Source organism: Stenella coeruleoalba, assembly GCF_951394435.1.
Source record: "Stenella coeruleoalba genome assembly, chromosome: 1".
NCBI lineage: Eukaryota > Metazoa > Chordata > Mammalia > Artiodactyla > Delphinidae > Stenella > Stenella coeruleoalba.
The window spans coordinates 177,453,073-177,480,167 of NC_137169.1; the positions used below are offsets into that span (position 1 = coordinate 177,453,073).

General features: G+C 40.8%; 1 protein-coding gene across 1 annotated transcript in view; it reads right to left on the reverse strand.

Annotated features, from left to right (window-relative positions):
* Window positions 1–27,095, reverse strand: part of FAM163A (family with sequence similarity 163 member A) — a 120,916-nt gene that overhangs the window by 92,364 nt on the left and 1,457 nt on the right. The window lies entirely within an intron of this gene.

Sequence of the window (27,095 nt, forward strand, 5' to 3'; positions counted from 1 at the left end):
ACAAAAAACAAACAAACAAACAAACAAAAACACGAGTGTGTTGGACTTGTATCACTAAAACTAATTGTAGGCATTAATATACAACCTTTTCTTTTGCAAATTCAAATTTTGCAAATTTTAATTCCAAGTTAAGTTTTAACAAATAAATTAAAATTCCAAATTAAATGCCTGGCTCAGCAAATAAATTTCTATGTAAACTTTTGAGCTTTCCTCAAAAGAAGAGGCAGTTATTTCAATAATCAGCTGTGGAAACAAGATAGGGATAAACACTCATAATCTTTACATTTATTTTCCCTACTAACAATGATCTTGAGCTTTATATTCCATCTATTTTTTTCATATATTTTCTGAGTGCAAATCAGTGCTTTTTTACACTAAGGGCTCACAAAAAATATACAGATTCTGGTTTGAGATCCAGCATAATAACCTGCATAGACGGGCTCTTAATATTTTCTGCTGATGTCAACAAAGGTGTTAATTTCAGCTTGAAAAACAAACATCCCCATGGATTCTTTCTATGGCACTGGTTCCTATTTTATATCAAATGCAAAGAAAGGGAAACCAGGGGACCTTTTCCTTCCCAGAAACTTGCTGCCAGTGGTCTGAGGCAAGAGTCCAAGTATTGCTTTGACCCACTAAAATCACATCAGAGGCCAGATGTGAAGGCTGTCTGGCTGTACCATCTGTCACCCCGTGATTACCAGGATTGTTTTGCCTACTTTGGAGGAAAAGGAGGCCCTGCTCCTCCAGCACTGCTCCATGTTCCTAGAAAGAGAAAATCCATTCCTTTTCAAAAGTATACGAGGGTTACAGAAGCTTAGCCTTGATTCTCTACTACTGTTTTTGTTTTTGTTTTTTTGCGGTATGCGGGCCTCTCACTGTTGTGGCCTCTCCCATTGTAGAGCACAGGCTCCGAACGCGCAGGCTCAGCGGCCATGGCTCACGGTCCCAGCCGCTCCGCGGCTTGTGGTATCTTCCCGGACCGGGGCACGAACCCGTGTCGCCTGCATCGGCAGGCGGACTCTCAACCACTGCGCCACCAGGGAAGCCCTCTACTACTGTTTTAAAATCACTTTATGGAAGCCAGCACATGGCATCTTGATGGCTTCCCTAATGGCAGTCAGTGCTTATAACTGGGAGGATAAATGCCCCCGTGTGATATGAAAGGTGATTGGGCTATAAGGATGGTAGGGGCTCCTTGCAAATACCCAGCCTGTCTTTCTTCTTGATTACCATTCTCAAACACTGTCCTCATTTCAGCCAGGGCTGATGGGAGGCCAGGCCCCAAAGGTAGGAGGCTGATGCTCAAATCTCCTAATGGAGCTTGACAGCAGCAGGATTAAAAGCACAAGTGCAGCACCCAGAAAACAGCACAGGAAAGCGTATGCATCCTTTCTATGCCCATGCTCCTGCTATGGGCTCTTTCTTTTAGAGAGCTGAACCATAAGATAAATCTTTTCATAGAAACAGAGGTTTAAAAAAAATAGTGATGAAAGGGCTTTGGAAAGTGGGAAAAGAGGACAGAAGTAAACTTTGCTGGGAGATTTCTAGGGGCCAGGATCTAGGCTTGTCTATAGAACAAATTCCTTTTGGGAAGCAGAGAGATCTGTGTACGAAAGACAAAATGACAGTTGCAGTAATACTATTATGCTAGGTAGATTCATTTGTAAAACCAACTATTGACTTATTCTCCCAGGGCAAGTAAGAGCCTTCTCAGACTGGCCCAGCCTTGTGACTTTTCCTCTCCTGGCATCCTTGGCACTGTACCTCCTGGGTCTACATTTCCACTTTGGCATTGAATTGTTGCTTTGCCTTGTTATTGAACTATTTCACCTGAGTATCCCTTGCCTCCCCAGTGAAACGCTAAGATCCTCGAGGGTAAAGTAATGCATTAGAACTAATTCAAAAGTATTTACAGAGTGTCTACACTATATACTCAGCTGAAGGGAATTCAAAGAAATTTAAGGGGCTCACAGTTATAGCTGGAAAAATAAGACACACAGAACAACTATATGTCAATGCAAGGCAATGACTGAAGTCACAAATACATGGGGTTATATAATGAATATCCATCAAATTGCTTTCAAAAAGGAGACAACACTAAAGAGACATCAAGGGAGCGATTTAAGAAGCTACAACTCCAAGAGGAGAAGCTTCAGGATGGTGCCTTTCAGCTGGCAGAAGGAGAAACAGAAGGGTCCATTCTGACCTTATCCCCTTGAAGATAAGAAGGAATGTTCTTCTCTTTCCAGAACAATAGCTATCCAGCTAGCTACAAATACATTCGTTTACTGAGAATCTGGGATTAACTGATGCTTTAACAGGATTGACATGCTGCACATATGCCCAGGTTTTGAAACGAATATGGAGCTACTGCTTGGGACATGCGCTGGTGCCTTAAGGAAAAGGACTAGAGTGACTTAGGATAGACACCATTAGCGCTCTTCCCCTTCTGCTAGGGTAGTTTACCTTGGTTGTAAGTTGTCCAAGTTGCTTTGTCTTTCTATCCGTATGGCCATTTACGTGATCACAGACAGTGACAACTGGGAAATACGTCTATGTGGCAGACATTTCTCAAAAAATAAAGACCAAAAGCAAACAAATCACAAACCCGCCACCACCCAACAACTGTCATAGGAAAATATGCAAATGCCAGAAAACCTGTCTAGAGACAATGAATGTGGGTGCTCTCACATCTGTACTATGATTGAGCTGAAGGTGGGACCCAGCAGCAGAGAGGAAAAGGAGAAAAATCACTTCCTGCCTGGAATCTGGTATTTGGCAGCCCCTTCAAAGCACTCTTTCAGGCTGAAATGACTTGTCATCTGACCTCACCCGGCCAGCACCAAATGCACTCTGACAAGCCACTTAAGCACAAAGCCTTTCCTTTTACAATTCCTGGAACAGTAACTTTTGTCTATAGTCGCCAGAGATACAATCATTCACAACTGAGTCACTGTACATTCCCAGGACTCAAGACAATCAGAGATTGAAAATAGTTTTAGAAGAAAATGTGCTTTGAAGAGACATAGAAAGGACTAGGGATAGGAAAGATAATATTAAAAGTAGCTATGTGCTCACTCTGTGCCAGGTGTTGGTTTCAGCCCTTTATATGTGCTGTTTCATTTCATTTGTGCAACAACATGCCAGCTACTGTCCCATTTCTCTGCCCACTCACAGCAAGTCTCTGGAGTGAGTTAATATTGTCCCCACTGTCTCACTTCTCATTCATTCTTCCACCCATCGTAATCAAGCTCCTATCCCTACCCTCCACTGTCAAGGTCACCAACCATCTTCATGCTGGGAAACCCGGTAGATACACTACATGTAGCTCCACACTCAGCCTTTTGGCAACATTTGGCAAAGCCGACCAAGCTCTCTTTGAGAGCCTCAAAGGCTGGTCTTTCTCAGGCTATTTTATGTTTCTCATAGGGTTTATCAGGACCCAAAGCTATTTTGTGTCTCTCCATACTAGAATGTAAGCTCATTGAGAACAGGGACTCTGTTTCGTTCGCTGCTCTATCCCCAGGACCTAAAACGATGCCTGGCACCATTGCCCTTGGGATAAGATACTGGAGGATTAAGGGAAATGGATGGGAGACTTTTTTCTGTAGACCCTTCTGAATCTTTTCAAAGACTCAAGTTAGGGCTTCCCTGGTGGCGCAGTGGTTAAGAATCCACCTGCCAAAGCAGGGGACACAGGTTCAATCCTTGGTCTGGGAAGATCCCATATGCCACGGAGCAACTAAGCCCATGCGCCACAACTATTGAGCCTGCGCTCTAGAGCCCGTGAGCCACAACTACTGAGCCCATGTGCCACAACTACTGAAGTCCACACGCCTAGAACCTGTGCTCCACAACAAGAGAAGCCACCTCAGTGAGAAGCCTGAGCACCCCAACGAAGAGTAGCCCCTGCTCACCGCAACTAGAGAAAGCCCGTGCGCAGCATCAAAGACCCAACACAGTCAAAGATAAACAAATAAAATAAATAAATTTATATTAAAAAAACCAACAACAAAGACTCAAGTTAAAGAAGTTAAAGAATCTTGAAACATCATTCATTTCTCTCCCCTACCTTTCTGGGGCCATACCAAAGTGCCCTGAATGTTGTTTTAGAGGAAGAGGAATGGAGACCTACGGGAAGTGATTTTTATAGGTCACCTTGATAGTTTTGGTTTTCTTGCCATCTCACTCAAACCCAGATGTATTAGCAGTTGTTTTATTAGACATTGTCAGTAGCCATTTATGAATCTGAGAAAACATTATACTTGGGAAGACGGGCATTTTTCATCACCCTTATAGTCCTAGGCAAGTGTGCAGTGGGATTCCTTGATATTGATTGTCCTTGGAAACTGGGAGCCAGTTCAGGCTTTATTAAACCTGGCCCTGGTTTCTGGCCACAGATGCAAACTTCTCATCTATAATTAAGCAGCTGATAACTTTACAGGAAAGAAAGGTGATTTGTGAGCCCAAGATAGATTCAAGATGGTACATGCCCCTCTCTCTGCCAAAATGTCAGACATGGCCTCTGTAGGTCTGGACCAAATAGTGGAAGTCACCACTGAGGTAAGGGGATTGTAAATCATGGAAACAGATTGAAGCACTCCACGGGGTTCTTTTCATGAGTCACTCTTCTTTCTCTGGGACCCACTGTGTTTGGGACAACCCTACAGAGTTCGTGTTTTAATACTTGCCAAGACTGAGGTTGTGAGCAACAGATTTACATACATAATGCCATTCAGTGATGAAGGAGATTTCTAATCTTCACTAGAATTCATATTTACTTTTAGACTAACCAATATTAATCCTTATCTAAATTCTTTTTATTCCCAAAATACTCCAAGTATTATTACAAAAGCTACTATTCCAAATTTCAAAGTTACTATTAGAGAAAGCTATTCATTCCTAAGGCTTTAGGGGCTCAGACATAAGTAGATATAAAGAAGGGAAGAGACTTCCCTGGTGGCGTAGTGGTTGAGAATCTGCCTGCCAATGTGGCGGACAGGGGTTCGAGCCCTGGTCTGGGGAGATTCCACATGCCGCAGAGCAACTAGGCCCGTGACCCACAACTACTGAGCCTGTGCTCTAGAGCCTGCGAGCCACAACTACTGAGCCCGTGTGCCACAACTACTGAAGGCCATGTGCCTAGAGCCCATGCTCTGCAACAAGAGAAGCCATCGCAATGAGAAGCTCACTCACCGCAATGAAGAGTAGCCCCCCGCTCTCCACAACTACAGACAGCCCGCATGCAGCAACGAAGACCCAATGCAGCCAAAAATAAATAATAAATAAATAAATTCATTTTAAAAAAAGGGAAAATAAATTACATTTATTGAGTACCTCTTACATACCTAACACAGCTGAGATATTGGCATGAATTTGGGAAAATAAGTGTAAGTGACCAATATGCTTTGTAAATACTCTTCATGAAACATGAGTTATGGACAGCAACTGCTCTTAGAGTAGAGAAACCTTGGTATAGAACCAGAATGACTTAGAATGAGAGGAATCTGGATTTCTTGATTCTAATTTCTCATGCTGTCCTCTAATAACTGGGCAGTCCTCAACACCTAAATCAGGAATATATAAAATCGTAGGTTTGGTCTTATCCACACTTTAAGAGACAGGATGGGAACTGGGGCATGGAAACACTCTTAATTCCACTGCAGACCCACTAAATCAGAAACTTAAAAGTGGGCCTATTGTCTGTATGTTCTAAAAGCTCCACAAGTGATTCTGACCCATGTCTCTGATTAAGATCCCATACAGCACTGTGTCCTGAGCCTCCTTTGTCGTCTGTGAAGTCAACAGCCCCGCTTGATCAGATATAGGCTTTTGCTCCAATCAAAAGACTTTTTTTAATTAACTTTTTTTTAAACTGAGACATAATTCACATGCCATAAAATTCACCCCTTTAAAGTGCACAATTCAGTGGCTTATTCATAAAGCTAAGAAACCATTTCCATTATCTAATTTCAGAATATTTTCATCACTCCAAAAAGAAACTCCATACCCATTAACAGTTATTCCCTATTCTCCCCTCCCCCCTAGCCATTGGCAATCACTAATCTACTTTCTCTCTCTATGGATTTGCCTATTCTAGAAATTTCATATAACTAGAATCATACAATATTTGGCCTTTTGTGTCTGGCTTCTTTCACTCACCGTAGTGTTTTCAAGGTTGATCTATGTTGTAGCATGAATCATTACTCTATCCTTTTACGGCTCAGTAATATTCCATTGTATGGATATACCACATTTTGTTTATGCATTCATCCATTTGTTGTCATGAGTCATTGGGTTGTTTCCACTTCTTTCACTATCATGAATAATGCTTCTATGAACATTTATGTCCAAGTTTTTGTAAGGACATCACTTTTCATTACTCTTGGGCAAACAGCTAGGAGTAGAACTGTCAGGTCATATGGTAATTCTGTATTTAGCCAGACTGTTTTTCAAAGCAGCTGCTTGAAATGTATGAGGGTTCCAATTTCTCCACATCCCCATAACACTTATTATTTTCTGTCTTTTTTATTATAGCCATGGTGTGATTGTGAAGTATTACTTTGTGGTTTCGCTTTGCATTTCCCTAATTGCTAATGATGTTTAGCACCTTTTAGTGTGTTTATTGGCCATTTGTTTACCTTCTTTGGAGAAATATCTATTAAGATCCTTTGCCCATTTTAATTGGGCTGGTTGCCTTTTTGTTACTGAGTTGTAAGATTTCTTTATATATTCTAGACACAAGTCCCTTATATATTTGCAAAAACTCTCTCCCATTCTTTGGGCTATATTTTCATTTTCCTGATGTATCCTCTGAAGTACAAAATTATTTTGATGAAATCCAATTTGTCTGTTTTTTCTTTCGTTGCCTGTGTTTTTGGTGTCATATCCAAGAAATCATTGCTAATCCAAGGTCACTGAGATTTATGCCTGTATTTTCTTAGGTCTTTGATCCATTTTGAGTTAATTTTGTATATAATGTGCTGTAGGGGTCCAAGTTCATTCTTTCCAGAGCATATGCACAGCCTCAAACAGCTTTCTGGAATCTCAGGAATACGTACATCAGAGCTTTTCAAAGTTCTAGGTATATCTCATGCCCTACTTTTCTTTTAAGACTTTTGGTTCAGCTACTGTCCCAACTATTATCTACTGCCTCAGGCATTCATGATGTAAAATAATTGTCTCTGATTGTTTTCAATAAATATCCCCAGGGAATAAGTTGTTTGCACTGGTTGAACTCTGCCTCAAGTCAAATAAAGATATACTTGTTAGTGGAGTCTTCCAGGGAACTGCTAGACAGGTCAAAAAATAAAAGTTCTCTGGTAATGGGACTGTGAAGAAGCTCCAGTCCTACTGCGCCCCTACAGTAGCTGCCACGCTGCTGATTTTCACTGTGATTGTTGGTTTCAAGACCACCATGATGCTGGGGAAAGAGGGAATGGAAATAGGGCAAGTTAAAATGCCACAATGCGTGCTCTTCTCACCAAGTTTTTCTTGAACTTTCCTCGGATTGCTGCAAGCCTTTGGTTAATTTCCAGAGTTCTGAACAAGATGATTCTCACAATGTTGCCAACGTTTTCTTTGCTTTTATGAAAGAGAGAATTTTTGGAGATCTTTACTCCACCAATTTCCCAGTTGGCTTTAGGTCCTGGACTCCAGCTGTCTCCTTCTCGTTCTTAAATGACCACTTGGGATCCTAGTCCCCTCTAAGAGATCAACTTATCTATCTTTCCACTACATGCCAAAGAAATACCAACTTTAGCAAAAGAAAATGATGCATTTTTTTAAGAAAAGGAGCTTTGATTAGTTATAAGTGATTCATTGGAATGGTAAAAATGAAAAATTTCTGTTTCCAAAAGTCTTGAAGGGAGATAACTGTAGTTCAAGGTTTCTGCCACATGACCAGGTCCTCTCAGGGTGCTCTTCTTAGGAACATGGGGAAAGTTTCATAGACTTTGAGTTCTTAAATGTATGTACAGCAAAAGATACAGCTGGAGACGCCAAATGTGAAACAATATTATTCCCTGAACAGATTCAAGACACACAGATAAAATTCCTGCTTGGAATGTTATTGTTCTCTCTTCGCTTTCATACAAATAGATGTGGAGACAAGACATGGGAAAGAGTTATACTTTCTCTCTTTTTTTTTTTTTTTGCCGTTCGCTGGCTGCTCACTGTTGTGGCCTCTCCCGTTGCGGAGCACAGGCTCCGGACGCGCAGGCTCAGCGGCCATGGCTCACGGGCCCAGCCACTCCGCGGCATGTGGGATCTTTCCGGAACGGGGCACGAACCCATGTCCCCTGCATCGGCAGGCGGACTCTCAACCACTGCGCCACCAGTGAAGCCCCAAGAATTATACTTTCTGATAAGATCTTTGGACAGTTTCCTTTTCAAGGGGAGGTAATCTGATCCTCCCTATCCCCTATGTCCTCCTTTAGGCCTTCACTACTTCTACATGAATTATGGACTATTGCAATAACCTCTTAACGAGTGACCCTGTTTTCAATCTTGCCTCCTTCAGTCTATGCTTCATATTTGCTATCAAAGTGATCTTTACAAAGTGCATTTGAAATCCTTCAATGACTCCTTATTGCCCTCAGAAATCTCCACTCCTTTGTATGGCCTGCAAGGCCCATTTTCATTTGGCTTCTGTCTATTTGGGGCAGCTTTATTTCTTCATTACCTTATCTGCTCAGTGATCCAGTCGTACTGATCTACTTGGAGTTCCTCAGATACACTCTTCCCTTGCTCCCCACATCTCTATACCTCTGCACATGTGGTCTCTTTGCTTGGTGCATACTCACTCTCCACCTTATTTATCTATACACTTGTCTCTCAGTTTATATGCAATTAATTAAGTGAAGAAGAAATGAACTTCTTTAAAAATAACCATGAACTTATTTAAAACTTACTCAGTTTAAATTCATGTCAGAAGTTTTGGATCTTGTCATGGCCAAGCTCAGAAGAAAGTGTCCTAATCACAGTACTGCACTACTTCCAGCAGGCTATAAGCTTGTTTCCTAGCAGGTATACACTTTCTTAATTTCTACATGGTACTATATGGTTCTGGTGTTCTCAAATTAATCTCTGTAAATGTATATGTGTTTTAAAGCACAAGGAAAAACCCCCACAAATTAACATTTCCATAGGCCCCTAGATGAAGCAGTGAAAAAAGGTCCCTGTTAGTTCACATAGGTGACAGATCAATAGTTGAGATTGCTGCCTAGATGAAAGTGCTGAGGCTAGATCATTACTGAATATCCCTATTTTTCTTATGATGGAAAAACAGAGGAGAACATAGCTAATAAGGGTTGGGTAATACCACTAAATTCAAAACCTTTATTTAATAAACACTTTGCATACCATATATGCTTTTATAATGAGCTATTAGTTTCTGGTCATACTTATCTATCAAAGGGTAATTCCCAAAATGTTACAAGCCTGATTTTTAAACAAAAAATAGTGAGCTCATTTCAAAGTTTTATTAACTCTAGTGATGAAACCAGCAGGATGGCAACGTTGTTTTTAAAGGCAATGTGAAAACTTGGGATTTCTATAATTAATGAAGAAAAGAAAAAAGAATGGTGAAATAAATTTGCTAAGTTAGTTTCAATTTGGGTAATGTCCTACAGGACAATAAACTACAAACCTCAGACTTATCTTCTTTAAATTGGCAAAAAAGAGAATCACTTTATAAATTTTACAGACTTGTAAAATGTTTGGGCCATGATCAGTTGGGCAAATAAAGTTAGGTAGGCTCTTTAGAAAATGCCCTTAGCTTGACATAAAAGGTCATAAGATCATCTTTTAGCTTCTTTAGAGGTTCTGGGTATTTTCCTTAAACTTATTTTTTAAACTCCCCATCTCTCCCGCAACTGGAATATGTCTCCCATACTTCCTTTCTTCCTTTTGTGCTTTTGAAATACCTTTCCAGTGGTTTTTAAATATCTTCTATGCACTAAAACCGGAGACAGGTAATATGAAATTCAAAACCTAGCATAGGCGAAAACTTCAGAGAAGTCTTGCCTGCAACGTATCCTGCTCTCCAGCCCTAGGCTGGGTCAGGCCTTCTCTGCTGCCGAGGCTCCCTAAACACACTCCACAGAGCATTTATCAAGCCTACAGTGGCTGCTCATCGGCAAGTTCCCGCCATCCTGCCCATCCTCTCACCAAACTGTGGAATCAATCCTTACAGACAGGAACGACATCTGTCTTCAGCATCTAGCACAATGCCTGACACATGGTAGGTCCCTGGCAAGTATTTGTTGATTGAATGAAGAAGCTGGGCTTTAGCCATCCAGGACCAGTGGGCTAGACATTTATTCACACTTGGCTTTAGTGTTTCCTCTTAGAGCATATTCCTCAGTTTAAAATGGGTCCTTTGAGTTGGGGGAAGTGGAGACTTAGTTATCTTGGAGGAAATCTTTAACGGCCATCTTTCATTTTGTATGTGACTGGATCACACATTTCTGGACAAAGTGATGAAGAAATTTAACATCTTTTCATAGTTAAAATAATACCACTTCATGTTGCCACAGGTGAGGAATTAGAAACAAGGGAAACTGGCGTCTGTCTGGAGAAGGGGAGGGTTGCTTAGGAAATAAAAGTGGTCTCAGTTATGATGAGCGTCAATGGAATGGTTTCTTCTTGGCATAGTTGCAGAACTTAAGTTAATTCTTGTATTACTTTGAGGTATAGCAGCTAAGAAGGGCCTATTTGGTCCTGGACATTTAAAGCCTCATTTTCTTGATTCATTCACTGCTTCTCCAAAAGACAAGCGCTCCAAGAAAGGTCATCGAAATGCTAACAGTCATTAGCTATTCCTTTTGACTTGGTTTTATCACATTCCCCTCCTAGATGGCTAAGTTCCCTGGGAAGAAGATTGGGGTTCGGGATAAAGTTGTAAATGGATCCCATCAGATCCTAGTTTTTGCAGCAGCGGAAATTTTATTAACCTTTAACATGAAAGTAATGGTGCTGAACATTCAGCCTGAATGTTCCTAATGGTTGTGGACAGTCTGCTGGGCCTGCCCTGAGCGTTTTGTTCTTGGGACATGATCTACTAAAATGATTGAAAATAGTGCTCTTACTCTGGTGCTCAAGGTGTAATCTTTTTCAAGTAAGATTATTTAATTAATTTTAAAAATTATTTTTGCAATTTGAATCTTATTTATTCCAAGATTCCCACCTCATCAAGGTGATAGGAAGGATAAATGCCCAGTGCCAAAACAAGTTTAAGATACTTCCTCCTAAAAAAAAAAAATAAAGATACTTCCTCCTAGGACAATACCAAGAAAAAGAAAAACATGATGTTAAGCCAAAGGTAAAGGACTGATGGGGAAATCTTCAAGTTGTTGAAGCAAATATGCAGAGAGCATAGACTCTCTCCCTTTATATGTGCAATTGTTAAAAAAAAAAAGAGGGAAGATTTAGTCAGGGGACTAGATTTCACTATAAGACACTAATAGTTACTAAGAGTGATGGGTAAAGTTTTAAACTGGATAGCCCAATCCTGCCTCTAAAAAGTGAAACAAGGGTCATGCTGCCTAACAGGGCCTGCATGTGCTGTGATGGGGGAGGGCAGGGCAGGGCCCCTCATGGGGGGCAGCAAACAAAGGTCAGAGAGAGAAGAGTTGAAAATGAAAATCTAAGAATGCTGAGGATCAGTATGGCTCCTCCCCAGTTTGGCTGGGCCAGTTCTGCCTTACAAGATCTGGCAGGTGTAGGATTTCCCTCTAGAGCCCTGGGCTGTCATCTAAGGTGTCCTGAGTTCCAGCTAGCATCTGGTCAGTTTTCACAAAAAGAAAGAACAAGTTCTTGCTACTGGCATTTAGTTGATCCCAAGGCCTCTTTTTTTTTTTTTAACCCTCTCTCTGCCTGGTCAGTTGCACTAGGGAACTGTCTTCTTTTAGTAAAGGATGAGCTCTTTTGGTAAATTTAGTACCATGGAAACAGGAAGTTTTACAGCCTGTGTCAAATAGGCCATAGTAACTTTTCATTGAATTAGAAAATGACAGCCCTCTCACTGAGTGACCAGTACAAGCTGAAGGTTCACCCGGAATGAAGGGGGAGAGAGAGAAGAGAAAATCTTCCTCCCCCAAAGCTACTTCTTGCTCCATCTTCTAGTTTATGCATTTTAGCCATATTCCTACTACATTTCTGCAAACCGCTGTAGAGTTTTCTAGTTAGCAACTGCATACTGAGATGGTGATTTCTCTAATCAGTAATTCAGGAACATAACAGTGCAGAAATAAGGTGGGTTGCAAATTTACACAAAGTTATTGAGTAAACGTTGTTATTCTAGTTGTTAACGATTATTTTTCCTACTGGGACATTCTAGGAGGAAATGATTTTCAGCGGCAAGTCTGCTTCTCGGGGCCCATGTGTGCACTCTCTCATCCTCCCTCTCCCGCTCCAACTTCCTGTTGGCGTCATTCGAGACTGACGCCAACAGGCTTCCTGTGCTTGCTTTAATTTATCTCTGCCCAGTGCATCGGGGTCACAGTGAGGTTAGAGCAGATGTTCTTCTCACTGCTGCTGCTTAATATTCACTTTGCTTTTTCTCTGGGGATTACCAGAGTAGGAAAAAACCTGGGGGGAGATGATTGGATATAGAGGGTGTTTGGAAGCTGTGGTGCTTTCTTTGGAAAGGGGGCAAATGTGGTCAGTCAGGCCCAATTCCCAGTTTTGTTTTATCAGACAAGCAGGAACCTCAACCCCACTATAAGGTCCTTCTAGGTAGGAAGTATCTTGTTTATTCTCATACCCTTGGAGTTTAGCATGGGGCCTGGCATATAGAAAATAAACAACTTTTTGTTAAATAGGGTGCTGAGGGACTTGGTGATTGCCTGGGCAGAGAGACATGGACAGTCCCCGTGCCTTGACCCAGAATGTCCCAGGACAGAAGGACCATCACAGCTGGGATATACGTGCAATCCCCGCCTCAGCCAATAACCTCCTCTCCAAACCACACACTCTCCGGTTCTTCAAATATTTTTCATAAGACAAGTTGAAACAGAGGGGATATAACGCAATGGAAAGGAGCGTAGTCTTTTGAAATCATTCATTCATTCAACAAATATTTATCAGGTACCTATGTGCTATTGTTTTAGCCCCTTGGGATATAATAGTGAACAAAATAGGTAAAAATACCTGCTTGTGGAGTTCATATTCTGGTTGCTGGAGACAGACAATACACAATAAGAAGTTACATCATACGTTAGATGTTAGGTGCTATGGAAGAAAGCAGGAGGCACTGGGAGTGCGGGGTCAAGTAGTAATTTTCAAAATGACCTCTTTGAGAAGATGCAGATACTAGAGGGAGAAGAGCCAAGGCAAAGCCAATAGTGGGAGCTGCCTGTTTTACTCGAGGAAAGCGAGGTCAGTGTGGGAGGAATGGAGTGAGCAAGGGGGAGGTTGTGGGGATGGGGGCAGAAGGTAATGGGGGGCACACGTCAGCTAGGGCCTTGCGGGTAGGGTTGGCAGAGTTAGCAAATAAAAATATGTATTCCAGTTACATTTGAATTTCAGATAAACAATGAATATTTTTAAGTATAACTATGTCCCAAATATTGCATGAGACATACTTACACTAAAAAATGATTTGCTGCTTATCTGAAATCCAAGGTTCACTGGGCATCCTGCATTTTATCTGGCAATGCCACTGAGGGCCACTGTAAGGACTCTGAGTAGAACTGGGAGCCCTTGGAGGGTCTCAAGCAGAGGAGAGATTCCTTCCAACTTATGGTTTGAAAGTTTCTCTCTGACTGCTTTGCGGAGAACAGAGTGAAAGAGCAACGCAGGACGCAGGGAAGCCAGATGAGGCTGCTGAAGTAACCTGGGCTACACACCGTGATTCAGACCAGGTGGTAGGAGCAGGCGTGGTGGGGAAGGGGTCGGATGCCAGATACATTTTGAAGGTAAAGCCAGTAGGACTCCCCCGCTGATTGGGTGCAGGATGTGAGAGAAAGAGGAGAGTTGGTGATAACTCCCAGGGTTTTGGCCTGTGTAGTTAGATGGAGGGAGTTGCAATCACGTGGCTTACAGAAGACTCTGTACAAGGCATGGTTTTGGTTGCAGACAGGGCAAAGACCATGAGTTCCATTTTGGACCTGCTAAGTTTCAGATGTTTGGGTATCTGAGTGTAGAGGTCAAGCGGGCATTTGAGTATATAGTTCAGGAGAGAGGTCTGGGCTGGAGATAAATATGTGGGAACATATAGATGATAATTAAAAGCCATGGGACTGGAGGAACTCACCAAGAAAGTGAAGGCTGGTGTCCTCCAGCATTAAGAGGTCAGGGGGAAGTAGGAGGAGCCAGGAAAGGAGATGCCAAGCATTAACCAACAAGTAGGAGGGAACCCTAGAGAACGTGGCATTCTGAAGGAGAGAAAGGGCGTCAAATGCTACCGATGGGTCAGGCAAGATGAGGACTGAGGGCTGACTCCTAGCATCAGCAATGTGGAGGTTACCGGTGACCTCTACAGGAGCACTTTCGATACAGTGGTGTGGGTGGAAGTGGAGGGGGTTTAAGAGGGAATAGAAGAAGCATGGTTTGAGACAATGTAGACAACTCTTTGGAGGAGTCAGACATTTAGTTCCTGCCACTTACTAGATGTGACTTTGGGTAACTTAATTTTCTGAGCCTCAAGTTTCTCCTCTTGTAAAACAGGAATAGTAATAGGGATGCTGTGAAAATTAAATAAAAGATGTAGAAGGTATGGCATATAATAAGTACTTAGTAAGTTAATATTAACATTCTTATGACACAATATTAATTTCTGTCAGTGTGGGCAAGATACTTAACCTTTCTGTGCCTCAATTTTCTTATCTGTAAAACAGGAGTACTAGTACCTACTCCACAGTGGTGCTGAAATGAGGTGATCTGTATAAAGCGGATAATCTGTAACAAGCAGCTTGTGGCACCTTACATAAACTCGATAAAGCTCTTATTATTCAAGCAATACTCTTGGGAATGATGGTCTACCTCTTCTGTAAATGCGGTGTTGCCCAGAAGTGAACAGGGTGCTGAACTTATATACGATCCTTGTGCTAATGTGACCCAAACTCATTAGCTTTTGATGGCAGCTGTCTCTGCTGCTTTGTGATGTGTACAGCCCTATGAAGTGACGGTTATTAGAACTGATTCAAGATCTTGTTGTGAGTCAAACCCATTCTCTGCACCATAGAAGTTGCTTGTCTTCACCAGAGAGTGAACTCACAAGAGTTAACAGTTGATTTCCATTTCCTCTATAGTCTTTTAACACAGGCTGCAAGATTCCTGAAGGCATTCTTAATCATTCTTGACGATCCAAGGAAGCCACGGACCTTCCCCCAAGAAAACACAAACACACACAATTTAATGCCCTGGGATAAGAAAATCCCTTTAAAGACTCAAAATGTGCTTAAATTGTAAGAATTTTGCATTTTTTTTTTTTACAACAGAAGTTTATAAAAGAGGGTAAAAACACATCTGCTTGGAAAGTCCAAAATAAAGATGGAAAGGTGACTTTTTTTTTCCTTAGAACTTTTTCAATGGAGCAAGGTAGCATTAGTAGTTGTAGCTTCCAAATATGGTTATGTTGGTGTTTCCCCTCCACCTTCACGTAATAAAGATGGACATAGAGTGTTAAAGTCTAAGTTCTGTAAAGAGAGAGCTCTGTGACAGCTTCTTGTAGGGTCAAATTAGAAGAAATTTTAAAGTGTGGTAAGAGCATCCTATGAGAATTACTCCAAGACCCTTACTTCCCAAAGAAGTCACTTACGTCACTTTGTTTTTTTCAAGTAAAAAGAAAGGTTGGATGAAGTGAGCTCCAGAATCCATCCATTTCCACCACTGAAACTCTACAGTGCTGTGAAACAAAGTATTTCAAGGAAAAGATTTTTAGCACCAGGTTTGGCAACGGAATTCCTGTCCTAGAGCGCCACCTAGCAGTGGGGAGACAGCAAAACCCAATCTCGGAAGAACCACGTACTTCAATTAATTTAGAACACAACAGATTTTTTAAAATGCAGCTTTGTTGAAATATTCCTTTCACCAAATGTACTCTGAGAGGTAATTCAGGTAGAGAAAGTCTGGGTTTATAATCCCCAAGTTAAAACTCCCACGAGGTTTTCACACACTACTTCCACTCTTGCTTTCTGACCCGTTTTAGCAGCTGCTCGTCAAAGCTCAGCTGTGTCTGGTCTTGAAGAAAAGTCCAGGAAGTATCACCAACAAACTCTTAGCTAACGCCCTTTGTGACACCAGTTCACCCCCAACACTCCTACAGACTCCTTCCAAAGACAGCAGGAAATTCAATTTCCTTAATGTTTCATATCAAGTTTCCAGTTGTACCCGTTTATCTTGTTGAATCAACTGGTTAACAAAGAATAAAAGAAAAGAGTTACTGCTGACTTCATGGTTGGTCATGTGCTTCCCACACTCGTCACGCTGCCGTAACACTTGGTCCTTTTTGAGAGAGGAGAGAAAAGCCACCACAACTCAGGCATATAACACCACCCACCTTAATTTTTTTTTAACATCTTTATTGGAGTATAATTGCTTTATATTGTTGTGTTAGTTGCTGCTGTATAACAAAGTGAATCAGCTCTACGTATACATATATCCCCATATCCCCTCCCTCTTGCGTCTCCCTCCCACCCTCCCTATCCCACTCCTCTAGGTGGTCACAAAGCACGGAGCTGTTCTCCCTGTGCTATGCAGCTGCTTCCCACCAGCTATTTGGTAGTGTATATATGTCCATGCCACTCTCTCACTTCGTCTCAGCTTATCCTTCCCCCTCTCCGCATCCTCAAGTGCATTCTCTACATCTGCATCTTTATTCCTGTCCTGCCCCTAGGTTCTTCAGAACCTTTTTCTTTTTTAGATTCCACATGTATGTGTTAGCATACGGTATTTGTTTTTCTCTTTCTGACTTACTTCACTCTGTATCACAGACTCTATGTCCATCCACCTCACTACAAATAACTCAATTTGGTTTCTTTTTATGGCTGAGTAATATTCCATTGTATATATGTGCCACATCTTCTTCATCCATTCATCTGATGATGGACACTTAGGTTGCTTCCTTGTCCTGGCAATTGTAAATAATGATGCAATGAACATTGGGGTGCATGTGTCTTTTTGAATTACGGTTTTCTTAGGGTATATGCCCAGTAGTGGGATTGCTGGGTCATATGGTAATTCTATTTTTAGTTTTTTAAGGAACCTCCATACTGTTCTCCATACTGGCTGTATCAATTTACATTCCTACCAACAGTGCAAGAGGGTTCCCTTTTCTCCACACCCTCTCCAGCATTTATTGTTTCTAGATTTTTTGATGATGGCCATTCTGACTGGTGTGAGGTGATACCTCATTGTAGTTTTGACTTGCATTTCTCTAATGATTAGTGATGTTGAGCATTCTTTCATGTGTTTGTTGGCAGTCTGTATACCTTCTTTGGAGAAATGTCTATTTAGGTCTTCTGGCCCCTTTTGGTTTGGGTTGTTTGTTTTTTTGATATTGAGCTGCATGAGCTGCTTGTATATTTTGGAGATTAATCCTTTGGCAGTTGCTTCGTTTGCAAATATTTTCTCCCATTCTGAGGGTTGTCTTTTCAACTTGCTTATAGTTTCCTTTGCTGTGCAAAAGCTTTGAAGTTTCATTAGGTCCCATTGCTTATTTTTTTTATTTCCATTTCTTTTACCCATAGGAGGTGGGTCAAAAAGGATCTTGCTGTGATTTATGGTATAGAGTGTCTGCCTATGTTTTCCTCTGAGATTTTATAGTGTCTGGTCTTACATTTAGGTCTTTAATCATTTTGAGTTTATTGTTGTGTATGGTGTTAGGAAGTGTTCTAATTTCATTCTTTTACATATAGCTGTCCAGTATTCCCAGCACCGCTTATTGAAGAGGCTGTCTTTTCTCCATTGTATATTCTTGCCGCCTTTATCAAAGATAAGTTGACCATATGTGTGTGGGTTTATCTCTGGGCTTTCTATCCTGTTCCATTGATCTATCTTTCTGTTTTTGTGCCAGTACCATACTGTATTGATTACTGTAGCTTTGTAGCATAGACTGAAGTCAGGGAGCCTGATTCCTCCAGCTCTGTTTTTCGTTCTCAAGATTGCTTTGGCTATTCGGGGTCTTTTGCATTTCCATACAAACTGTGAAATTTTTTTGTTCTAGTTCTGTGAAAAATGTCATTGGTAGTTTGATGGGGATTGCATTGAATCTGTAGATTGCTTTCGCTAGTATAGTCCTTTTCACAATGTTGATTCTTCCAATCCAAGAACATGGTATATCTCTCCATCTGTTTGTATCATCTTTAATTTCTTTCATCAGTGTCTTATAATTTTCTGCATACAGGTCTTTTGTCTCCTTAGGTAGGTTTATTCCTAGATATTTTATGCTTTTTGTTGCAGTGGTAAATGGGAGTGCTTCCTTAATTTCTCTTTCAGATTTTTCGTCATTAGTGTATAGGAACGCAAGAGATTTCTGTGCATTAATTTTGTATCCTGCTACTTTACCAAATTCATTGATTAGTTCTAGTAGTTTTCTGGTGGCATCTTTAGGACTCTCTATGTATAGTATCATGACATCTGTAAACAGTGACAGTTTTACTTCTTTTCCAATTTGGATTCTTTTTATTTCTTTTTATTCTCTAATTGCTGTGGCTAAAACTTCCAAAATTATGTTGAATAAGAGTGATGAGTGGGCAACCTTGTCTTGTTCCTGATCTTAGTGGAAATGCTTTCAGTTTTTCACCATTGAGAACGATGTTGGCTGTGGGTTTGTCATATATGGCCTTTATTATGCTGAGGTAAGTTCCCTCTATGCCTACTTTCTGGAGAGTTTTTATCATAAATGGGTGTTGAATTTTTTCAAAAGCTTTTTCTGCATCTATTAAGATGATCATATGGTTTTTCTCCTTCAGTTTGTTAATATGGTGTATCACATTGATTGATTTGCATATATTGAAGAATCCTTGCATTCCTGAGATAAACCCCATTTGATCATGGTGTATGATCCTTTTAATGTGCTGTTGGATTCTGTTTGCTAATATTTTGTTGCGGATTTTTGCATCTATGTTCATCAGTGATACTGGCCTGTAATTTTCTTTCTTTTTGTAACATCTTTGTCTGGTTTTGGTATCAGGGTGATGGTGGCCTTGTAGAAGGAGTTTGAGAGTGTTCCTCCCTCTGCTATATTTTGGAAGAGTCTGAGAAGGATAGGTGTTAGCTCTTCTCTAAATGTTTGATAGAATTCACCTGTAAATCCATCTGGTCCTTGGCTTTTGTTTGTTGGAAGATTTTTAATCACAGTTTCAATTTCAGTGCTTCTGATTGGTCTGTTTATATTTTCTATTTCTTCCTGGTCCAGTCTCGGAAGGTTGTGCTTTTCTAAGAAATTGTCCATTTCTTCCAGGTTGTCCATTTTATTGGCCTATAGTTGCTTGTAGTAATCTCTCATGATCCTTTGTATCTGCAGTGTCAGTTGTCACTTCTCCTTTTTCATTTCTAATTCTGTTGATTTGAGTCTTCTCTCTTTTTTTCTTGATGAGTCTGGCTAATGGTGTATCAATTTTGTTTATCTTTTCAAAGAACCAGCTTTTAGTTTTACTGATCTTCACTATCGTTTCCATTATTTCTTTTTATTTCTGATCTGATCTTTGTGATTTCTTTCCTTCTGCTAACTTTGAGGGTTTTTTGTTCTTCTTTCTCTAATTGCTTTAGGTTGTTTTGAGATTTTTCTTGTTTCTTGAGGTAGGTTTGTATTGCTATAAACGTCCCTCTTAGAACTGCTTTTGCTGCATCCCATACGTTTTGGGTCATCGTGTTTTCATTGTCATCTGTTTCTAGGTATTTTTTGATTTCCTATTTGATTTCTTCAGTGATCTCTTGGTTATTTAGTAGTGTACTGTTTAGCCTCCATGTGTTTGTATTTTTTACAGATTTTTTTCCTGTAACTGATATCTAGTCTCATAGCATTGTAGTCAGAAAAGATACTGGATATGATTGAAATTTTCTTAAATTTACCAAGGCTTGATTTGTGACCCAAGATATGATCTATCCTGGAGAATGTTCCATGAGCACTTGAGAAGAAAGTTTATTCTGTTGTTTTTGGATGGAATGTCCTATAAATATCAATTAAGTCCATCTTGTTTAATGTATCATTTAAAGCTTGTGTTTCCTTATTTATTTTCATTTTGGTTGATCTGTCCATTGGTGAAAGTGGGGTGTTAAAGTCCCCTATTATGATTGTGTTACTGTTTGTTTCCCCTTTTATAGCTGTTAGCATTTGCTTTATGTATTGAGGTGCTCCTATGTCGGGTGCATAAGTATTTACAATTGCTATATCTTCTTCTTGGATTGATCCCTTGATCATTATGTAGTGTCCTTCTTTGTTTCTTGTAATAGTCTTTATTTTAAAGTCTATTTTTTCTGACATGAGAATTGCTACTCCAGTTTTCTTTTGATTTCCATTTGCATGAAATATCTTTTTCCATCCCCTCACTTTCAGTCCGTATGTGTCCCTAGGTCTGAAGTGGGTCTCTTATAGACAGCATATACACGGGTCTTGTTTTTGTATCCATTCAGCCAGTCTATGTGTTTTGGTTGGAGCATTAATCCATTTACGTTTAAGGTAGTTATCAATATGTATGTTCCTATTACCATTTTCTTAATTGTTTTGGGTTTGTTATTGTAGGTCTTTTCCTTCTCTTGTGTTTCCTGCTAGAGAAGTTCCTTTAGGATTTGTTGTAAAGCTGGTTTGGTGGTTCTGAATTCTCTTAGCTTTTGCTTTTCTGTAAAGGTTTTAATTTCTCCATTGAATCTGAATGAGATCCTTGCTGGGTAGAGTAATCTTGGTTGAAGGTTTTTCCCTTTCATCACTTTAAGTATGTCCTGCCAGTCCCTTCTGGCTTGCAGAGTTTCTGCTGAAAGATCAGCTGTTAACCTTATGGGGATTCCCTTGTATGCTATTTGTTGCTTTCCCTTGCTGCTTTTAATATTTTTTCTTTGTATTTAATTTTTGATAGTTTGATTAATATGTGTCTTGGCGTGTTTCTCCTTGGATTTATCCTGTATGGGACTCTCTGCACTTCCTGGACTTGATTGACTACTTCCTTTCCCATATTAAGGAAGTTTTCCTTTCCCATATTAAGAGATTTTCCCATATAATCTCTTCAAATATTTTCTCAGTCCCTTTCTTTTTCTCTTCTTCTTCTGGGACCCCTATAATTCGAATGTTGGTAAGTTTAATGTTGTCCCAGAGGTCTCTGAGACTGTCCTCAATTCTCTTCATTCTTTTTTTTTATCCTGCTCTGTGGTAGTTATTTCCACTATTTTATCTTCCAGGTCACTTATACGTTCTTCTGCCTCAGTTATTCTGCTACTGATTCCTTCTAGAGAATTTTTAATTTCATTCATTGTGTTGTTCATCATTGTTTGGTTGCTCTTTAGTTCTTCAAGGTCCTTTTTAAACGTTTCTTGTATTTTCTCCATTGTATTTCCATGATTTTGGATCATTTTTACTATCATTACTCTGAGTTCTTTTTCAGGTAGACTGCCTATTACCTCTTCATTTGTTTGGTCAGGTGGGTTTTTACCTTGCTCCTTCATCTGCTGCATATTTCTTTGTCTTCTCATTTTGCTTAACTTACTGTGTTTGGGGTCTCCTTTTCAGAGGCTGCAGGTTTGTAGTTCCCGTTGTTTTTTGGTGTCTGCCCCCAGCGGGTAAGGTTGGTTCAGTGGGTTGTGTAGGCTTCCTGGTGGAGGGGACTAGTACCTGTGTTCTGGTGGATGAGGCTGGACCTTGTCTTTCTGGTGGGCAGGACCGCATCTGGTGGTGTGTTTGGGGGTGTCTGTGAATTTAGTATGATTTTGGGCAGCCTCTCTGCTAATGGGTGGGGTTGTGCTCCTGTCTTGCTATTTGTCATGGGGTGTCCAGCACTGTAGCTTGCTGGTCATTGAGTGGAGCTGGGTCTTAGCATTGAGACGGAGATCTCTGAGAGAGCTTTCACTGACTGGTATTATGTGAGGCCAGGAGGTCTCTGGTGCTCTAATGTCCTGAACTCAGCTCTCCCACCTCAGATGCTCAGGCCTTACATCCGGCCGGAACACCAAGACCCTGTCAGCCACATGGCTAGAGTGCCTTCAGAGTTGGAGAAGCTGGCCTGCAGTAGCCGTTCTTCTGTGCTGAACATTAGAATCACGTGCTTCTTCCTTGTTTTGCTCCAAAGGCAGTGCTCCACAGAGAAAAACAGTAGCCTTGAAAATAGTCACAGCTCTGAGATGGGTTTTTTTTTCCTTTGTGCTTAGTCGGATTTCACTTGCTCACAGCGGGCTACGTGCAGAGGCCTTGCACCTGGCTCTTCCGACTGGAGTTCCTAGTGTGGAATGGCTGCCGCCAGCACCTCAGCTCAGGCAGGCGTGTGCAGAAGTTGGGTGAAGGACACTTCATCCAAGATGGCATCTGGGGGCCGTGTCCCACATTAAATCTTTACAATATTTAGTGGGAAAATGCCACCATGCGAGATCAAAGAACCTGGGATTTAGATATCAGATGACCAAAATAAGATCATTTTCGGGGACATAGGGAGTTGCTAATCTACGGGGTTAAAACCTCAGTAACACAGCTAAGTTCTAGGGATCTGCTGTACAACATGGTACCTATAGTTAACAATGTGGTATTGTCCACTTGAAAAATCTGTTTAGAGGGTAGCCCTCCTGTTAAGTGTTCTTACTACAATTAAAATTTTAAATTCAGTTGCAGTAGTCAATCAGCACCCTATTTTTTTTTTTTTTTTTTTGGCAGTATGCGGGCCTCTTACTGCTGTGGCCTCTCCCGTTGCGGAGCACAGGCTCTGGACACGCAGGCTCAGCGGCCATGGCTCACAGGCCCAGCCGCTCCGCGGCATGTGGGATCCTCCCGGACCGGGGCACGAACCCGCGTCCCCTGCATCGGCAGGCGGACTCTCAACCACCGCGCCACCAGGGAAGCCCAAGCACCCTATTTATTTAAAATAAAAATGATTTTCTAACACAATGGTTCTCAACTCCTCATTCCCAGGCCAGTGTTTCCGAGGGATAAAACGCTCCAGTCTGTCACAGTGGCTCACGTATCTGTGTGTGGGAGGGAAAGTGGGGGGTGGGGATGGTGGGCTCTGTCAGATGAGGCAAAGGACGAGGAGATGGGCAGGCAGGACCGCGCAGCAGGAGTAGTTTGAACAAGTTGAACAGCAGCCTCCTCTAACCCCTCCCTGAAGAACCATCACTGTAAACTTGAAAGCTTATGGTGTGAAAGGTCAGGGCACGGTGTGTAGTTTTTCTTGTAGTTGGGATTATCCTCCTGCACAGTAGTTCTCGGCCCTTTCTGCTCATTGGAACACCTGAGACCAATAAAACCAGAACCTTTGGAGGATGATGTGGTCCAAGCTGGGGACGTTTTTGAAAACTCCTCCAGGTGATTAAAACACAGGGCCAGGATGGCAAACTGCTGCCCTTCCTGTGGGCTCTGTAATGTCGGTAACGGTCAGTCACGAGCATTTTATATTTCAGTGTGAATCTTTAATTTAACCTTTGTCATCTAACAAGTTTAAAGCTGGTGGCAGTTTCCCTGCTCGTTTCTTTAGGTGCAAATCACTACACTGAATTCAAAACAGGAAAACCTCACAATATTAATCTTCCAAGTCAATATATTCTTAAAAAGTATTAATGGCATAAAAGTCATCAAAAACTAAAAAGGAGGTTCTTGGTAAGAAGAGTAGATTCTCTGGTGTCTTTCATTTTGCTCTTGCCCCTGGAGGCCATTATTTGGCACCATACATAGCACTGTCACAAGCCTGCCCCCTCCTCTCCCTCTCTCTCATTACACAACTCAATTTAGCCGCAACTAAGAGGTCACCAGAAAGTCCACAAAAGCAGTTTATGTCCAAATTAATATATTAACCCTAAAGAACACTCTTAAATCAATTTCTTTTGTTTGAACACTGAACTGGAGTCTGTGGTGCTGAAAGAATTTTCTGGAAAATAAGATGGGAAGTCAGAGGTGAGGCTCCAAGAATAAAGAACGATAAACTAAAAGGAGCCAATTTGGTAAATCAAATTTTTCTGAGAGACGGCTAAGAGGCTGGTTGCTGAGAAGCTGCAAATGTTGAACTTAAATTTTTTTTTATTTTATTTTGGCACTTTCTTTCACAAGCCAAACCAGGAAAATAACCGAATACGGTTTGTGCAGAAGAGTGACCTGGACAAAATATCTCTGGTCCTTCTACTACTCAGTTGTCTGATCTGTCTTATCTGCTCTTTATTCAATTCGAAATGCAAAGTTAAAATGGGCTGTTTGCTCATATTTGATTAGACTCTTCCCAGTAATGCGTTCTGTTTAATAGATATTCAGAACATAACCTTGTAGAAAATAGATCAAGATTTCAATTGACCTTAATTATATCTTATTCTCTGTCCTGTTTATTCATTCACTCAATAAAATGTACTGAACATCTACCACCTGACAGAAAAGACATGAAGGTGGCTTGGCCTAAGGTGGTGGCAGTAGCTCCACAGAGAAATAGAAGGACTGGTGAGATATTTAGGGGTAGAATTTGACAGCCCTTTATGATGGGCTGGATGTGGGATGAAGGGCAGGGAGCAGTCAAGAATGATTCTACTCCTAGGTTTATATCTGAGGTAACTAAGGGATGGTGGCAGGGACACCAGGGATGGAAGTGGTGGGCAGGGAGGAGGGCAATTTTCCTGTTCAAGAATGTGTAGGGTGGGTTTGAGTCACAGACTCCTAAAAAACAAGGAACAATTTTGTACGAACATGCACTTTCTGGGGAGACAGTCCTCAGTGTTTGACATTTATTTAAAATAAAGTTAATGACCCCATAAATGGTTAGGGATCACTGATGCATACCATATAGAACTTGGAAATTCTTAAACATTACATTCAGGTCAAACAGATGGTTCTGCCAAGTTGTTCAAGCAAATGGTCTTTTTTTTTTTTTTAATGTAAATCTTCTCATGTGCCACAATCACATTCTTGGTAATGACAGGGAATATTTTTTTTAAAAATTTTTTAATTTTTTGGCTGTGTTGGGTCTTCACTACTGCACACAGGCTTTCTCTAGTTGCAGCAAGTGGGGGCTACTCTTTGTTGTGGTGAGGGGATTCTCATTGTGATAGCTTCTCTGTTGTGGAGCACGGGCTCTACAGTGCAGGCTCAGTAGCTGTGGCGCACGGGCTTAGCTGCTCCACGGCATGTGGGATCTTCCCGAACCAGGGATCGAACCTGTGTCCCCTGCACTGGCAGGTGGATTCTTAACCACTGCACCACCAGGGAAGTCCAAGCAAATGGTCTTTAATAAGACTATGTCTCAAGAGTATTCTATGCTTATGATCTGGTACAAGAACAAGGTAGCATCAGTGAGTGTTAATTTCATTCAACTTAGCCAAGACACTTGATAAAAATTCTGCAGAACTCTAGAATTTATATCAAAAACTAATTTCCACAATAAGTTGAATGACTTTGTAAAGCTGAAAAGATTCTAAGCAAAGCCAGTACAGAATGCTGGCTTATTGATAATTACATGTTTGCTAGAACTGATTTGGCTTTTTTTGTAAAACTCACCATTTTTCTCTTAACGCAAGTTTTGAGGCAACTTTGCTGAGCCTCATCAATCTGGGTAAAGTCAACTGTTGGGTCAATTCCATGTAGAAACCAAATAAAGACCAAAAAGTTTTGGTGGAGTTATATTTCTGAATCCAAACAGTTTAACAAAGAAAAATCTGCATCAACTGCAGGAAAAGTTGTTGAAAAACACAGTCTACCTGATCATAAACAGTTGTTCCACTGCCTAAAATGTGAGATGTAAGAAGGATGCTATCACTTAACTATAGCCAAATGTTCTACCCCTCTCCTCTCAATTTGATTAAGGTGGTGGCAGCAGCTCTACAGAGAAATAGGTGGACTAATGAGACATTTAGGAGGTAGAATTTGACAGGCCTCTGCCCCACTCCAGATGAATACAGGAATGTTATTACTTTTAAAATTCAGAAAAGAAAGGATAAACTTGTGGCTCTGGCCCATATCATGTATGTCTACTTAAGTTTCATCCTTCTAAGCAAAAGGAAAGACCAGTATCTGTTAAGGAGGAAGGTATTGTGAGGAGGAAATATGGAACATCCTATGGGGATATATTTTGCCTAATAGTATTCTAAATGGTTCATACACAGTCTTATTTAATTGACAGGTAGTGTCATATACGTGGTATGAGAAGAGATTTTTCACCAGAACATATGAGTAACAACACTGTAGTAACAGGATGCTTTTGTCAAGGAGTCATTTATTGTAGTAAGAAATGAACTGAGCTCAGTCTTTGGTTTCTACCTGTGGTCCTGTGGAATGACAGATTAAGGAAGAGTTTGTACCAAACATTACTTAAATGGAGTTGAGAACCACCTGGAAATACTCTGCTCGAGGCAGAAGAGCTACTGCAGCAGACTCTGAATGTGGAACCAGGAAATCAAGGAAGTGACTGAAAGAGCACTGAATTACAGTCACAGCAAGACGGGCCTAGGTTTGGAATTCATGTGTGGAATAGTCTCAAAAGAATATTTAAGAAACTGGAAGATGGTTTAGAAGGGTTTGATCTGTTGCTATGAAGGAGAGAAAGAAAACAAGTCTTTGAAATGTGGCTGCCAGGTACTTAAGAAAAGGCTCCAGTGTGAATGAATCTCCAATTTCACGGAATAAAAGTATTTACAATACAGCAAAGGTTTACAAAGGCCGAAGTACTTGAAGAATAAAGAGGTCATGCCAAAAATGAAGACATATATTTTGGTCAAGAAGAATGTCAAATATTTGTTTTCACAACTACACAAGAGATTTTGTATTTTACTCAACTAAGCTCTTTGGGTCACATATTTAAGTGACATTTTCGTTCCTGCAGAATTATCACAACAAAAACTATAAAAAAAAAAACCTAGACATTTTTGACAAAACAAATTCCAACTTCATAAATACTTAAACAAATCAAACAAAATGCTGTTACAAACTCCAAAGATTAGGCTAATCGTAATTCTTTGAGCCCAATAACTTCCCATTAGTT